Below are 17,961 nucleotides of genomic sequence, written 5' to 3' on the forward strand. Positions count from 1 at the left end.
TGTATAGGTCCCCAGTCAGATCACTCCATTGCAGTAACTTTCTTTTGTCTGGGTCCATGCTTCTTTCAGAACATGGCTAACGTGTAACCTAAGGGGCCATTTAACTAATGGTCATAATCATAATGCATGCTAAACCAGTTTAGCATGCACAATAAATATAACATGCTATTCACCAAAGCCTTAATGTACATGTTGAGGTTCCTGCTTACATTTTAGCATACAGACAGCAAACCCCACAGTGTTGGGTGCATGCTAATAAGTATAATTAGATGCAAAAGAGAGCAGAATGAGCTTGTGTAAATGATCACCCTATTCACTAAACCTCAGGCTAATTAGCAACTGTGTACAACAGACAAAAATGTATCACCCTCTCCAGACTACACCTTAGGCATTCATTACACATGCTTTATTTTCAACGCCAGTTTGGAGTAAAAAAGGGAATAATTTTGGCTTTTGTAGCTAACAGTGGTACAGCAAGCAAGGAGAAGATTTGGACCAGAAGAGTAGGAGAGATACAGCAGGGAAGGAGAAAGATGGGGGTCAACAAGTCAGCCACGACTGAGTTTTCTAGCCCAGGACAGACTCCTGGCAACCATGTAACCAGTATCCCTTTCAAATGCCAGTCCTGACTACACATCGTGCATTGGCCCTTTGTAACTCCTTGGGCTATCATGGGTGGAATAAAGAGTCAAGGGTCAGAGCCTCAGGTGAAAAGAGAGTAGGAGCGGATAGGAGGTGGTGTGGGTCCTTGTACACAATAGGTGACAGGTTCCTAAACGCACGAGGAGATTGGGAAGAGAGGGAACAGGCAGTCTTTTTTTTAATTTCTCCATATTTCACATCCTTCTCCTCTTATCTACCCTCAGTCGCTTCTGAGGGAAGGATGATGTATAAGAAAGATCACTTGCCCTAATTCCTAAACCCACCCAGTTAAAAACACAACCCCCCCCCCCCCCCCAACATACTTGAAAATATTTTACACAGCACAAAAGTCAACAATAAAACAAATGTGATAGTTATGTTATGTTGCCTTATGCATCTATCTCTTTTATGCAATGGGAGACAGTCCACAACGAAAGGCTTTTGGTGGGACCTGTTCGTTAACAACAGTCAGATGGTGCAAAAACCATAGTCCTTCAACAGTGAAGCATCAAAGGGTACCTATGTTCTGTTGGCTTCTCAGCTTCAGGGTGCAGTCTTGTCCCTATTGAAGATGGCCAGGTCTAGGCATTCAACCTATTGTCTGTGGCCCTGTGATACTTAGGTTTCTGCAGGCTGTGAATGGTATGGACTTTGAGAAAGTGCTGTACAGGGTTGTTGCTGCTCACTGGGTGTCCAAGCCCTGCTTAATGTGTTAGACTGAGGTTGGAGATACTGTTGTCAGTCTGGAGTTTCCCATAAAGACCATTCACTGCCTTTTATTAATTTGTCCATGGACTTCAGCAATACCTGTTTTCAGTGGATTTGCAAATGTATTTCCTTTCACAGAACCTTGAGGCCTTTGTGGTAAGTACTGTTATCCCAACAATATCGGTTGATCCACAGAAGAGCAGGTGCCAGCCTCCTTTTAGTATCTCTTTGAAGGGAGGATAAGATGCTCAGAGAAAAGCAGCACTGTGCTTGCACAAAATATCACGCAAACAGTAAAATAGCATGTTTAACAGCCTATTTTACCAATTAATCATAATTTTCCGCTAGTGTACACTTTACAAAATTTGGCCCCTTATTTTATTTATTATTATTTATTTTATAACTTTTATATACCGGCATTCGTAAAAAAACATCATGTCGGTTTACATGTAACTGAGAAAGGAAATTACAATGATAGGTGGAGGAAAGATAGATAGTTAAAAGGTAAGTTAACTTTACTGTGGTGCCAACGTGCGTCACAGTTAAAAACGAGATTACATATAAACCATATTAGACAAAATTAGACAGTATTAGACAGAAATTAATTATGTACAAGGGGAGGTGGTGCGAGGGGTGGGGGGTGAAGCGCAGTGGGGAGGTGGAGGAGGAGGGGTTGAGGGAGGCGAAGGGTGGCAGGGGAATGAAGGGGCAGAATAGGGAAGGGGGGATGAAGGGTAGGGTGGTGTAGGAGGGGGGGTGCCATATACGGGATATGGCGATCATTATGAGTAATTGTACAAGAGGCGGGGGAAAGGGAAAAGTAAGAGGGGGGAGGAGGAGGGGGTGGAACTGTACAAGGGAGCTGTAGGTAGTGGTGGGAAAAGTGAGTTGGTAACTGTAAAGGAAGCTGCTTAGAGGAAGGAAGGTGGTGGAGGTGGGTGGGGGGATGGGGAGGTAAGAGTGTTGCGAAAGAGTCACAGCGCTAGGATTGTGAAGTGTTGGGATAGGCCTGTTTAAATAACCAGGTCTTGATTCCTTTTTTGAATTGATTAAGTGATTGTTCTAGTCGGAGCTCGGCGGGGAGGGAGTTCCAGAGGGTGGGGCCGGCAATGGAGAAGGCTCTCTCTCTGGTGGATGTGAGGTGAGCAATTTTGAGTGAAGGGGTGTAGAGGGTGCCAGCAAGGGAGTTTCTGGTGGGGCGGTTGGTCTGACGGAAGTGTGGCATATCTTCGATCCATGGGGAATTATTTTTGTAAAGTGTGTTATGTATGATAGTGAGTGTTTTGTATTGAGAGCGATAGGTGATTGGGAGCCAGTGGAGGTCTTGAAGTATGGGAGTGATATGATCAGTCTTTCTTGAGTTTGTGAGGACGCGGGCCATGGTGTTTTGTAAGATTTGGAGGGGTTTGATTGTGGAGGAGGGAAGGCCTATTAGCAGTGAGTTGCAATAATCAAGTCTTGATAGCATGGTGGTTTGCATAACGGTACGGAAGTCGTGTACGTGGAGGAGAGGCTTCAGTTTTTTGAGGGTTTGTAGTTTATAGAAGCCCCCTTTTAGGAGCGATTTGATGTGGGATTTGAAGCTTAGTTGTGTATCTAGGGAAACTCCTAGATCTCTGACAGTGGGCGGATGCGTGAGATTTTGTGAGATGTTTTGATGCATTTGGTGGATGGAAAAGCTGGGTTGATTAATAATAATAAGAATTTCGGTTTTTGAGGTATTTAGTGCAAGGTGTAGGTTGGAAAGGAGGGAGTTGATAGATGCAAGGCATGTCTCCCAGAAGTGCAGGGTTTCGTTGAGGGATTTTTGGATGGGGATAAGTATTTGTACGTCGTCAGCGTACAAGAAGAATTTTAGTTCCAGTTTAGATAGTAGGTGGCAAAGAGGGAGTAGATAGATGTTAAAGAGGGTGGAGGAAAGGGAGGAGCCCTGGGGAACGCCTTGTGCAAGAGGAATGTGTGTAGATTCGGATTTATCGAGTTTGATTAAATACTTTCTGTGGTCAAGGTAACAGGAGAACCACGATAGGGCTGTGTTTGAGATGCCTATTTCTGCTAAGCGTGATATTAAGATTTTGTGGTTCACCGTATCGAAAGCTGCTGAGATATCTAGGAGGGCTAGAATGTATGATTGGCCGTGGTCCATGCCTTTTAGGATGGTATCTGTTATTGCAAGTAGGAGCTTTTCCGTGCTTCGGTTTTTACGAAAGCCATACTGGGCGGGGTGGAGGATATTGTTGTCTTCTAGGAAGTCGGTAAGTTGTGTGTTGACCACTTTCTCCAGGATTTTACAAATAAAAGGCAGGTTGGAAATTGGCCTGTAGTTTGCAGGGTCATTTTGGTCGAGGGTGGGTTTTTTCAGTAGGGGCTTTACAATGGCAAGTTTAAGCGGGTCAGGAACCGTCCCGAAGGTGAGGGAGCAGTTTATGATATCCGCTAAAGGTCTTGCTATGACGGAAGGAATAGTAAGGAGGAGTTTAGATGGGATGTTGTCGGCGATGTGGGTGGCTGGCTGCATCTTTTTTAAGATGGATTCGACTTCCATCGTGGTAGTGAGATCAAGGGATGTAAGGTTAATGTTGTTGGTGGCGGGTGGAAGATCGATGGGAGTGGGGTTAGGGGGGAGACGAGTGAGAATGTTGGTGATTTTGTTTTTAAAGTAATCTGCTAGTTTATTGCATTTCTCTATGCTATTATCTTCCTGGGGGGATGGAGTAGTGGATTTTGTGAGTTCTGCTACATAGGAGAATAGGGCGGTAGGATTGAATTTGTAGTTGTGAATTTTTGCTGCATAGAAGTCACGTTTGGCGTGTAGTGTTGCTTGTCGGTATAGGTGTAGGGTGTGTTTGTAGACTATTTTGAGTGTAGGGGTGGGTTGCTTACGCCAGGAGCATTCTTTGGATCTAAGGTCTTGTTTTAATTTTTTAAGTTCACTGGTATACCATGGTTTTCTTTCTGTTTGGTTGGGGTTTATTACTTTGTGGATGATGGGGCAGGTGTCGTTGGCTATGTCAGCGGTGAGCTTATCCCATGAGAGGAGGGCATTATCTGGGTTAGTAAGGTCGAGGTTTTCACTTACTTTATTGAAGGCTTGGGAGAGTTCTTCCGAGGAACATGGTTTATGGTAGGAAATTGTCTTTTTATGTGATTTTGTGTTGGAGGCATTGCTGTTGATGGTGAGTTGGGCGTTGATGAGGTAATGGTCGGACCAGGGGATGGGTGTGGGGATGGGTGCATGGGGTGTAGAGATGCAGGTATTAACAAAGAGGAGGTCGAGTGTGTGCTCAGCTTTGTGCGTGGGTTTGGAGATGAGCTGTTTGAAGCCCAGGGCTTTGAGAGAGACAAGTAGGGTTTCACAAGATGTGGTGAGGGGGTGGGTGTCTACGTGGAGGTTGAAATCTCCAAGTATCACTGCTGGGGTGTCTGGCTTTATATTGTTGGTGATGTATTCAATGAGGGGGGAGGGGTCCTGTTCCAGCATACCGGGGGGGGGGGGGGGGGGGGCGTAGATGAGGCAGACCTGCAGGGCTTTGGATTTAAAGAGCCCAATCTCGAGTCTTGGGGGGGGAGGGGGGGCTGGTTTGAAGTTTGAGGTTCAGGTGTTTCTTGGCGGCTAGGAGAATGCCACCTCCTCTTTTATTTTTGGGCCTAGGGATGGAGAAGATGTCGTATGTCTGTGTTGGGAGTTGGTTGATGAAGACCTGGTCTGAATTCTTTAGCCATGATTCAGTAATGGCACAAATATCAGGGCTGGTGTCAGTGAGTAGGTCTTGTAGGATTGGCGCTTTTTTTATGATTGATTGGGCGTTGCAGAGGGTGATGGCTAAGGTGGCCAGACCTAGTAGTTGGGTGAGGGGTGTGATCATGATGGGCACTAGAGATTTATGTTGTGTGAGGGTGTGCGTGTGTGTTGGGCGGAAGATACGTCGCAAGGGGTAATGTATGATGGGTATGGCGGGGAGACACATTTCAGGAGGAGGAGGTGGGTCGTTGGCTGGGTAGTAGGGTGCTTGTGCGAAGGGTCGCAGTTAGGATTCCTTTCAGATGGTCTGAAAGGAGGAAGGGTTAGATGGGGTGGTGGACGGGTAATATGGGTGATATTATGGCAAGTTGCAGTTGAAGCTTTCTGAAAGAATTACAATACAGAGAGAGATAACATGATATATGATGCAGCGTACATTTCCAAACATTTAGGTTAGGCAGCAGGGAGGGTTAGATGACTTGTGAGGGTTTGCATAGATTTCAGTGATACAGTTATGTTACTTGCTTTTGGAGGGATGATAGACGAGTCCAGCTGTTGTCATAGAGTCATGTGAGACGCTGGTGAGAACTGTAGCAGGGATAGAGATGTCGGCGGTTGACGTTCTTCCGTGTGTAGAGGTGGCGAGGAGGTCCTGTGCGTGGTCCGACATTAATTAGAGTATGCACAAAGGTCGCACGAAGGGGCGCACAAAGGGGCGGGCCCCTTTGTTGCGCTCCTTCGGTGCGCGACGCCCGAAGTCGTGCTTGTTTTTAAATGAGCCGGGTCGCGTCGTACTGACGTCACTGGGTGGCATCCGTCTGATGGTCGGCGGTGGGAGGGCCTTCCTTGCTGATTCCGGCCGCGAAGGGGCGGATCGGAGGCCGGGTTCGATGTCGGTGATTTGAAGAAAAAAGAAGGAGTGCAGGTAAGTAAAGAATCCCACGTGGCCGGTGCGGGGGCCCACGGTGGCAGGGCGAGAGTTAATGGCCTTACCCCGATGGGCTCTAGCGCCGGCTGCGCGGGCCCCTCTCCCAGCTCCTGTACGCCGCTCCTGGGATCTGCCTCAGTGTGGGCTCGGCGCTGCTGTAGGCAAAAAAAAAGAAGAACACACACTGCATATCATTATCTTAGGGAATAGCACATTAAATAACCATTATAAAAATCAAGAATGTGCAAGAATGCTGACTCTAGCAAGTGTTGTGCACTGCTATTCAGAGGACTGGGTTTTATTCATGCATTCACAGCCCACAATATCTCAGACATTGCTCAACAGTGATGCTGAAGTTTATACTAAAAATTTTTAGTATGCATATGGTATTTTTTGTGTAAATACAGGTAGTTCTGTAAGTGTATATACCACTGAAAAATCACATCAAGATCTCACACAAAATATTTACAGTCTGAACTTTGAAGTCACATGGGAGTTTATGCGCACACTACCTAGTGAGTCCCTCCGTCTTTCTTCTTCTGAGCAAATGCATGGACTTGTTGCCAGACTTTTGCTAAGCATTTTGTTAGCCTCATAATATGGCCTGGTTTTAATTTTTTCTGCTTTGTTGCTGCTTTTTTTCTCTTGCCACTACCTCGGTAGTGCCTCAATAGAACTATTTTTAGTTCTTTGAAAAAAAAAATGGAAAAAGCCAAAACCAAGAAGCCTGCAGTCAGCCAGCAACTTTAAGGCCTATGTTTGTGGGCACCAGATGTGCATTACTATCTGCCATCACGTCCTCGGCCCGGATCATGACACTTCCAACTGTTATAACTGTGGTCATATATCCCTGAGTGCAGCAGTACCATGCCTGGAAGATGAAAGCCCTGTAAAACATTCCATTGGATAAGTGCCTTGTGTTGCAGTGAAGCCACACCTCATTCAGGTGCAAGGTGCCAGCAGATTCTCTGTGCCGCATGATTTCAAGGTGGGATCTTGCTTCCCCTCTCTCCCACAAGTCATGAAAGGCTTCCTTTCCTATGGTGCTGGCTCTTGGATCCGTCACAAGTCAGGGGGTTGAGCAAGGCTTTTGGTGCCAGAAGAGCACAGATCAGGAGCAGGAGACCATTACCAGCATCCTCCCCTGGCTGATATTAGCCACGAATGATGACCGGCCTTGTTAAATGGCTGCACTATAGGCAGACCTGGTGCCTAAAGTCCACGCCAAACGACATGCGCCTTTGTGCGCCCCTTTGTTTTCAATCCTCTGGGCAGTCTTTGGGAAAGCCTTATCACTTAAGCTATCACAATTATGCCTGGATTTAACATCCTCCTGTATGCCTGGACATCCATCTCTCACCTTCAGTCAGAAGGTAAGACATACTTGTCCTCCCAATCTCTGCCTGCTTGTCCACCTAACACCCATAGATACCCAAGGGCTCCGCCTCTGATACCTTCAAAATTTGCCACTCACCAAAAACTACTCTTCTACACCTCACATCGGCACAACTTTCTACAATCAAAGGACAAGACAAGCACTCACCATATTACATACCAAGTCCACACAGTCAAGCAAACCACCAGAGAGCTATCGTTCACCCACCAGTGATCACCCAAAACTAGGATAATGCATCTTGCTCATAAAGCAACCCGCACAGGATACAGGTACTACTCTTGAACACTCGTTCCGTCAACAGCAAGATAAACCTGCTTCACGACCTACGCAGACACCCCGGTGGACATCCTGTGTCTAACAGAAACTTGGATATACAGCTCAAGCAAATCTGCCCACATGACTTCATCCACTCCTATATATCCTGCAGAAATAAGGCAGATGGGTAGTTGCCTTTTTCAATACTTTCATATTGCTGTTGATGACTGTATGTGGAGGCTCTGAAAGGTCACCTTACTCAGCTGGTGCCAAATGCTGCTTCAAAGAGCCAGGTATTCACTAGGCTGTGAGATCTGTGGCTTGTCTAATATGGGGAGGGATGGCATTCCACAGTATCATGGCAGAATAGTAAAGGTTTTCTTCCTGGTATTGAAGGGGCACATTGTCTTGGAAGATGGAATTTCCAGATATGACTGGGATTGTGATCACAGGAACATAAGAACATGCCATACTGGGTCAGACCAAGGGTCCATCAAGCCCAGCATCCTGTTTCCAACAGTGGCCAATCCTGGCCATAAGAACCTGGCATGTACCCAAAAACTAAGTCTATTCCATGTTATCATTGCTAATGGCTGTGGCTATTCTCTAAGTGAACTTAATAGCAGGTAATGGACTTTTCCTCCAAGAACTTATCCAATCCTTTTTTTAAACACAGCTTTACTAACTGCACTAACTACATCCTCTGGCAACAAATTCCAGAGTTTAATTGTGCGTTGAGTAAAAAAGAACTTTCTCCGATTAGTTTTTTGTTTTTTTTGAAATTGGAATTTTATTGAAATTCAAATGACAATAGTCAAAAAACAAACGAAAATTCAAGTCACATACAGGGTGGAGAAACATACGCTATACAAAAAAGAAACAAGCGAAAGCAATACAAAAGTCTGACATTGGTGAACAAGCGGAAAATCATACATAATTACAACAGAATAGAACACCAAATGTAAGCAATCCGCTGAGTATGGTATGAGAGAATTTTCGAAACTAGGCATAAGCACATGTGAAACTTTCTCCCCATTCCCCCCCAATCCCACCCCCCCCCCTTCCCCTTAGCCCATCGAGTAACTGTGACAACATGGGATAAATAAAGGAAAAGGAATAACCTAGCCAGGATTCCTAAATTATTGGCAGAGAGCTATGCATAAGGAAAATTACCAGTCTTGACCATTAAGGCAAGTGTGAGCGCCTTCATATGCCATCAGCAAATGAATAGACGAAGCTATCCGTACAGAAAGCGTGTAAAGCACTCAAGACCAACGTGAACAAGTATCCAATCACTAACTGCGTCTTCTACAACCCCCTATCACCCCCCGCTCAGCCCAGAACTGGAGGCCTATTCCTAGATTAGTCAAAGGAGCTTATATACTTGGCGCTTGGTATAGATTCCAAGTTTTGTTATATGAGGCTACTCGATTATGTATAAGAGCAGTCAAATAATCAAGCCTTTTAAATCTGTTAATTCTACCAGTCACTTCCCCCATGGTGGGAATGTGGTTTGATTTCCAATGCTGAGCAATTGACAGCCTGGCCGCCATCAAAATATACAGGCAGAGTCTTTGATGCGAGGAGTCCAGGCCCTCGATAGGAACATTTAACAACGCCATTTTAGGGGTTAAGGTAACTGGAATCTCCAGGAACTTATTTAGCCAATCATTTATCCCCTGCCAGAAAAGTACTATGAGATCGCAGTGCCACCAAATATGCATATAAGAACCTGCCTGTCCACAGCGACGCCAGCAATCGGGGGATACAGAAGGGTATATTGTGTGCAACCTTGTGGGACACAGATGCCAGCGATATAGCATCTTGTAATTGTGCTCTTGCAGCCCAGCGGAGACCAGGTTTCTGCTAGCTCTCATAAAGACAATGCTTCGTAGAGAGTCGGGTATGGTTTCCCCGAGCTCAGCTTCCCACTGATCAAAATGAGGCAACCTTGGGGCTTCGCAAAAGGTAAGCATAGAGTATAACTTCGATACCACCTTTGACAAGGAATCCGCTCTAGCACAATAGATTTCAAATAGGGAGCGGGATTCCCGGAGCCTGCGTGCCTTGAGGATGGATTGAATGAAGTGCCTAAGTTGCGCATAAGAAAGATAATCATGCTTAGGTAAATGAAATCCATCCTCTAGTTGAGTAAGTGCCATCAAATCTCCCCCCAGAAATAATTGGCCTATAGTACTGATACCAGCGGCTCTCCACTTCCCCAGGGCTGGGGAATGGTGCCCAGCTACGAACTCTGTATTATGAAAAAGGGCAGTTTGATAAAAATAGGCATAAGAGCCAACTATCCTGCACTTCCATTTTTTCCATAAGGCAAGAGTATTCCTAAGGGACCAAGGCAGGCAAGAAACCTGTAGCCAAGTATTCCTGGGTTGCCATGCTAACGCCCCCACCGGCATTGATCCAATCAGAAGCTGAGCAGCCTCCACCCATTGCTTAGTTGTCTTTATTCTAGCCAAGTCTATAATCGCTTTCAGTTGGGCGGCTATATAGTAAGCCTCCAAATCTGGTACCCCCAGGCCACCCTGTTTTTTGTGCAGGTATAAGACCCGCCGTGCCACCCTCGGCGGGCATCGTCGCCATATGAAATCAAAGATTTTCTTTTGAGTCTTGGGTAAGAAGGCTTTTGGCAATATGATTGGTAGGACCATGAAAAAGTATAGGAATCTAGGAAGAACGTTCATTTTTATGATAGCGATCCTCCCCAGCCAAGAAAACGTACCCTTGTACCACGTATCAAGATCCCTGTCTATTTTCTTGGATAGGGGAACATAGTTAAGGTCAAAGAGATCTTTCACATTGGCGTTCAAGTGAACCCCAAGGTATTTCAGAGCCTTTTTTGCCCACCGAAACGGAAATTTGGAAGAGATATCTTGTATTTCAGAGGGAGGTAGATTAATATTTAACAACTCTGATTTTTCGAAGTTAACTTTAAATCCCGACACACTGCTATACTGATTAAGCTCCCGTTCCACGCCCATCAAAGAATGACAAGGACTAGTGAGCGTAAGCATGATGTCGTCTGCGAATAGAGACAACTTAAAGTGACGATCCTTCAGAGGAACCCCTTGTATGGAATTCGACATCCTAATTCTAGCTGTAAAGGGCTCTAAAAAAAGAGCGAATAAAAGGGGAGAAAGAGGGCACCCCTGCCGCGTTCCCCTCCCTATCTCAAAACTCTCCCCATAGCCCCCATTGACCTTAACCATAGCTCGAGGAGAGTTGTACAACCGAGAAAAGCCACTGCAAGAAAAACGGGCCGAAATTCATTTTGGACAAGGTCGAAAACAAGAAAGGCCAATGGACCATGTCGAATGCTTTTTCAGCATCGATAGATAGAAGCACAGTCGGAATACCTTCCCTTTTCACCCACCAAATCAGGTCAAGAATTTTCCGGACGTTATCGGCTGCCATTCTCTGTGGCACAAACCCCACCTGATCTGAGTGCACCAGACCAGGTAGGACCTTATTTAGTCTCAAGGCCAATATGCGAGCCAGAAGCTTTAAATCTTGATTAATAAGAGAAATCGGCCTGTAGGAGCTACACAACGACGGGTCCCTCCCCGGTTTGGGCAATACAGTTATTCCAGCCATGTTAGCTTGAGCTAAGAAGTATTCCCCTGCCCTAAGAGCATTGAAAAACTCCGTTAACAGAGGTGTCAAGCATTCCGACAACGTTTTGTAATATTCACCTGAAAGCCCATCAAGGCCCGGGGATTTGTTGTTTTTTAGTGTCTGAATAGTTTTGGAGACTTCAGCCTCAGTAATTGGATCGTCCAGCATTTCCTGCTGTTCAGTAGTGAGCTTGGGAATGTCCATAGTTTGCAGGTAATCTAATATATCCTGGTGGGCAATTTGAGAGTTCGAACTATAAAGCGAGGAATAAAAATCAGTGAAGCATCTCCGTATTTCTATTGGGTCAAAAGTTAGTTGGCCATTAGAGTTTTTAATTTTGGGAATTACACTCTGAGCGATTTGCCTCTTAAGCTGCTTGGCTAAAAATTTACCCGCTTTATCCGTACCCTCGTAAAATATTTGCTTAGTTCTTTCCATTATATAAGCCAGTTGAGCGTCGTCCAAAACTTGAAGCTTGGATCGCGCGTCTGAAAGCTCACGGTAAACTGTGCGAGATTGGGTCTGAAAGTGGGTGCTGGCTAGCCGGTTAATAGTGGAAAGAAGTAAGAGCCGTTCTCTTTCCCTCTCCTTTTTAACGGCTGTGGCTCTCGCTATACATTGCCCACGGATGACAGCTTTGGAGCAATCCCATAGACAACTAATAGACGTGGACGGTTGCCGATTTAATTGATAATATTCCGATAAGGAATGCTTGAGACTCTGTACAAAGTCGGAGCTTCGCAAGAGAGAGACATTGAGGCTCCAGAATATTTGGCCCCCCTGTCCTGCTCTGAGCGTTATCTCCAACCACACCAAGCCATGATCTGACCAGGTGCTGGGTTCAATCTCACTTTTAATAGTGCGCATCAGTAAGCATGAATCAATTAAAAAAAAATCAATGCGGGAATAGGAGTTATGAGGATGAGAAAAAAACGAATAGGAACGTGTGGAGGGGTTATGGAGACGCCAGACATCTTTCAAAAGCCATTTCGTTATAATGGAGTGAAGTGTCCTTCTGGCTTTTTGACCAGGAATATTACAGCTAGGAGACTGTTTCGTCGAATGGTCTTTAGCTGGGTCTAGTGTAATGTTAAAGTCCCCACCCCAAATCAAAAAACCCTCACAGTGCTCTTCAAGAAGAGCGTGTATTCTAGAGAAAAATGAAGCCTGATCGCTATTAGGCGCATAAATGGATAACAACGTGTAAATATCTCCCCCCAATTTTAATATAATTAAGACAAATCGCCCTTTATCATCATAGACCTGCTCTATCAGATCAAATATGATCGTTGACGCAATTAGGATGCCAGTCCCCGTAAATTTACAATCTTTCCCTGCCGCTGAATGAAAGACATGCGGGAACCCCTTTAGATGCAGCAAGTGAGCATGCCTTTGCCTCACATGTGTTTCCTGTAAAAAAACAATAGTTATACACAAACGAGACAATTCTTTTTGGAGCAGATACCGCTTTCTGTAAGTATTCAAGCCCTTAACGTTCAAGGACGCTATTTTCACAGACATATTAAAGCATCAAAGAAAAAGCTCTTGTAAGAAAAGAAACGACCCTTGCCACAGACTGGAATATGAGAGGCTGCTTCTCCCGCATAAAGTATATGTGCTCAAAAGTAACCCGAAGGCTGTATCCCTGTATCTTGTGACCCTTGTTAGGTCCACCAGTTAGTCTAGGACTTTCCCCCTCTTTCCCTCTCCTCCCCTTCCCGCCCTCCCACACCCCTAATGGATCCATAGAATTCCTATATCGGATCCCCATCTATGGGGCCCACCTGTGAGTGCAAGAAAACCCCCCACCCGCCCCCCCCCCCTTCCCCCTGAACATCTGAAAAACATAATACAGTTATAATGTCAGCACTCGAACCTGCTGTTGGAATATGGTAACACTACATTAACTTCAAATTGAGAACCCTTCACAACATTTCAAACATGGGACCTGAAAGCCCGCAGCTCCGTCAGTAATCGCCGACGTGCAGCGGGACCAAATTACAAACCAAGTTTATAAACGCCGCACACGTTCAGCCCTGGTCTGATAAATTGCCAAAGTCCTTCCCTCCGCGGAAGTTCGGACGCCGTTTCTTGCTGCGATCGACTTTCTGCCAAGTTGCCGGCTCCCGGCTTCGCATTCTGGCCGGTTTTGTCGGAATCTCCGGTAGTTGGATCGGGATGCCTGCGTTCTTAAAAACAGACGCAGCGTCCGCCATGCTCTTCAGTTTGTAAGACTGGCCGCCATGTTGGAGGGTTAATGCGAACGGAAAGTTCCACCTGTAGCGAATGTTAGCCTGGCGTAAGGCCTCTGTCACCAGGCGCAACTCAAATCGTTTTTTAAGCGTACTTGCCGCCAGATCCTGATAGACCGCTACCTCCGTGTCATTCCACTTCCATTGTCTTTTGCTTCTAGCGATAGCCAGAATTTGCTCCTTTTGGGTGAAACTGTTGAAATTTATGACAATGTCCCTGGCTTTATTGTCCCTCCGAGCCCCTAATGCGCGGTGAGCCCTCTCTATTGTGAGAGGTATTGGTTCTGGAGCGGGAACTATGGGGTCCTCCGATGTCAACTCCTTTTGCGCTAATAAAAAGAGGCAAAAGGCCTGAGCCACCGCCTTCGGATCTGCATTAGCCGCGGTTTCCGGGATTCCTCGCAGACGAATATTGCATCGCCTAGATCTATTCTCAAGATCTTCCAATTTTTCTGAGATGGATTGAATTTCAGCTTGGGTCTCATTATTGTCGGCAGATAAATCCTTTAAGGTAATATCCTGTCCTTCTAAACGAATATCAAGCTCGTCCACTCTATGGCCCTACGCCTGAAAGTCCTCCCGAAGATCAGCAAAAGAGGCCAAAAGCTCATCCCGATTTGCCTTAATTTCAGAGCGGAGCTCCATGAACCACTCCCTCATGGTAGCCTTTGAAGGTAAGTCGGCGATGGATGCTGGTGCCGCGGAGCTCATTTGCGGGGATAGGATCGGGGCCTCACTCGTCAAGTCGCACTCCTCGCCCTCTGCGCTTGCCATGCCTTCCTCCGGATCGAGGCCTGACTTTTTTAATTCCGAGGCAGCACGCGTGAAGGAAAATTTTTGCAAGTCTTGTCTCCTTCTCGTAGTCATGAGGGCAGCTTACTAAGGTGAGTGCCTATATTTGTATCCCGAATATAGTGCAGAAAATCGGTAAAATCGAGCGATTTATTCAGGGGGAGCTGGGAGCTGAAAGTTTAGCGGCCATCTTGCCTCGTGGCGAACAGCGCCCCTTCTCCGATTAGTTTTAAATGTGCCACATGCTAACTTCATGGAGTGCCCCCTAGTCTTTCTATTATCCGAAAGAGTAAATAACCAATTCACATCTACCCGTTCTAGACCTCTCATGATTTTAAACATCTCTATCATATCCCCCCTCAGCCGTCTCTTCTCCAAGCTGAAAAGTCCCAACCTCTTTAGTCTCTCCTCATAGGGGAGCTGTTCCATTCCCCTTATCATTTTGGTAGACCTTCTCTGTACCTTCTCCATCGCAATTATATCTTTTTTGAGATGCGGCGACCAGAATTGTACACAGTATTCAAGGTGCGGTCTCACCATGGAGTGATACAGAGGCATTATGATATTTTCTGTATCACTCCATGGTGAGACCGCACCTTGAATACTGTGTACAATTCTGGTCGCCGCATCTCAAAAAAGATATAATTGCGATGGAGAAGGTACAGAGAAGGGCTACCAAAATGATAAGGGGAATGGAACAGCTCCCCTATGAGGAGAGACTAAAGAGGTTGGGACTTTTCAGCTTGGAGAAGAGACGGCTGAGAGGGGATATGATAGAGATGTTTAAAATCATGAGAGGTCTAGAACGGGTAGATGTGAATCGGTTATTTACTCTTTCGGATAATAGAAAGACTAGGGGGCACTCCATGAAGTTAGCATGTGGCACATTTAAAACTAATCGGAGAAAGTTCTTTTTTACTCAACGCACAATTAAACTCTGGAATTTGTTGCCAGAGGATGTAGTTAGTGCAGTTAGTATAGCTGTGTTTAAAAAAAGGATTGGATAAGTTCTTGGAGGAAAAGTCCATTACCTGCTATTAAGTTCACTTAGAGAATAGCCACTGCCATTAGCAATGATAACATGGAATAGACTTAGTTTTTGGGTACATGCCAGGTTCTTATGGCCAGGATTGGCCCTTTCTAATAATTCCCATCATTCTGTTTGCTTTTTTGACTGCCGCAGCACACTGAACCGACAATTTCAATGTGTTATCCACTATGACGCCTAGATCTCTTTCTTGGGTTGTAGCACCTAATATGGAACCCAACATTGTGTAATTACAGCATGGGTTATTTTTCCCTATATGCATCACCTTGCACTTATCCACATTAAATTTCATCTGCCATTTGGATGCCCAATTTTCCAGTCTCACAAGGTCTTCCTGCAATTTATCACAATCTGCTTGTGATTTAACTACTCTGTACAATTTTGTGTCATCTGCAAATTTGATTATCTCACTCGTTGTATTTCTTTCCAGATCATTTATAAATATATTGAAAAGTAAGGGTCCCAATACAGATCCCTGAGGCACTCCACTGGCCACTCCCTTCCACTGAGAAAATTGTCCATTTAATCCTACTCTCTGTTTCCTGTCTTTTAGCCAGTTTGCAATCCACGAAAGGACATGTAGAGGGAGAGCAGTCTTTAGAGAGAGGTAGAGATTTGGCCTTTGAGCGTTTTAAAGGGTAGAACCAGGATTTTAAATTTATTATGATATTATGTCAGGAACCAGTGAAGGGTTTTCAGAACAGGGGCTAGACAAGTACATTTGCATTTCGTTGCTATCATATGTGCTGCCGTGTTCTATATGAGGTGCAGGTGGTAGTGTAGGGTGCAAGGGAATTCCCGCATAGAGGGGAGTTATAGTAGTCCAGGCAGGAGATTAAGAGGTAGCAAAGTCTGTCTTCATCCAGAAGAGGTGGCAGATGGCAGAACTATTGAAGGTGAAAGAAAGCTGCTTTGGATACTGCTTGGATCTGGGCTCTGATGGTCAGTTGGAAGTCTAGTTTAAAGCCTAGACTTTGAACTTGTGAATTGAAGGTTTGTGGTGTTCCATTTAGGGTTAGTTTTGAAAGGTGGTGTCTGGGTTCTTTATTCTTGATCTATAGCATCTCTGCTTTTTGGGGTTTAAACTATATTTTGAAGTAACCAATTGGCTATTCTCTTCAAGGACTCATTGAGGTTGTTGATGGCCGTTTCATGGTTAATGCTGAGAGGGATTAGCATATATAATGTCATTGGCATAGAGAGTAGTATGTTATTTGACAGGCTCTGATGATCTTTCAGAGGGGGCTATGCAGATGTTGAATACTATGAGTGACACTTTGCAGGAGAGAGAGCTGCTTCCAGAGCTACTGAGTTGGTGTGGTCCGTCACAGTATATGAAGCAGGCCAGTGCTGGGCCTGCCACTCCTAGGTCATGTAATCTGGAGATGAGAAAGTTGTGGTCTATTGTTTTAAAGGCTGCTGAGAGATCTAAGAGTATTAGTTTTGCCGAGTGTATGAAATCCAGGCTATGTCCGAGTTCATCCACCAGGTTAATCAGGATGGTTTCAGTGCTGAGATGTGGCTGGAAGACAGATTGGAAGGGGATCTAAGGCATTAGTGGTGACCAGATTATCGGAGAGTTGCGCAAACATTGCCTTCTCTATGATCTTGCTCAGAAAGGAGAAATTAGTAGTTGAGATTAGAAAGCAAGAGCGTAGTTGTTCAGATCATTTGGGTCTAGGGTAGGTTTCAATGTGGCTCTGACTATTGCTCTTTTTAGATAGATTGGGAAATGGGCCTCTATGATGCATTTGCGATAGACTCGATGCAAGGAAGTAGTCCTGATTTTGCTTGTTTAACCAGGATGGGCAGGGGGTCATCAAGAGATGTGGTTGGTTTAAGTGCAGTAAGCAAAATATCCACATCATCTTCCTGTAGAAGGCTAAAACTTGTTAGGGAGTATTGTGGGATGCGGTTAGTTGGGGGGTATGGTGGGGATGGCTGGCAAATTTATAGAGAGTTAGCCTATGTTTATCCTGCCCATTTCATTCCGGATGCAGGCCACCTTTCCTGTAAAAATTCAGCCAGCTTGCTGCAGTGGTTCATAAGATGAAAGGTGGGCAGGCAGTGGATCCTATAAGTTTGTTGATAGTTTTAAATAGTTTTCCCAGTAAGCTCTCGGCTTGAATGATTGATTGTTCTAGAATAGAATCTTTTTGCTTTAGCAGTCACTTTGTGGTAGACAGTTTGATGCTGTTTACAGTTGATCTTATCTGCATTGGATTGCAATTTGTGCGACTTCCATTCCAACCTTCTACCGACTCATTTTAGCTCCTTTAATTCTGGTGTGAATTAGGGGACTGGTTTCGGGTTTTTAATGTGGGAGATTTTCCATGGGGTGATCTTGTCCATGGCTGATTTGATATCTGTATTTCAGTTGTCTACCAAGATGGCCATGGCAGATGTAGAGAATATCCTTGGCTCTCTTTGCGAGGGCGTGCAGTACAGATTCTGGTTTAAGATGCAATTTTTGTCAGACAATTCTCATGGTCTCTTCAGGCTTGGACTTCTAAGTTGGAGATAGTGGGCTCAATTTCATCAGGCTTCCGTTCTTCCAAAGACTCC

The 17,961-nt window shown here is 45.2% G+C and overlaps 1 protein-coding gene across 2 annotated transcripts in view; it reads left to right on the top strand.

The window, feature by feature from the left end:
* AGGF1 (angiogenic factor with G-patch and FHA domains 1) overlaps window positions 1-17,961 on the top strand; it is a 199,916-nt gene that overhangs the window by 61,928 nt on the left and 120,027 nt on the right. The window lies entirely within an intron of this gene.

Source organism: Rhinatrema bivittatum, chromosome 1, assembly GCF_901001135.1.
Source record: "Rhinatrema bivittatum chromosome 1, aRhiBiv1.1, whole genome shotgun sequence".
NCBI lineage: Eukaryota > Metazoa > Chordata > Amphibia > Gymnophiona > Rhinatrematidae > Rhinatrema > Rhinatrema bivittatum.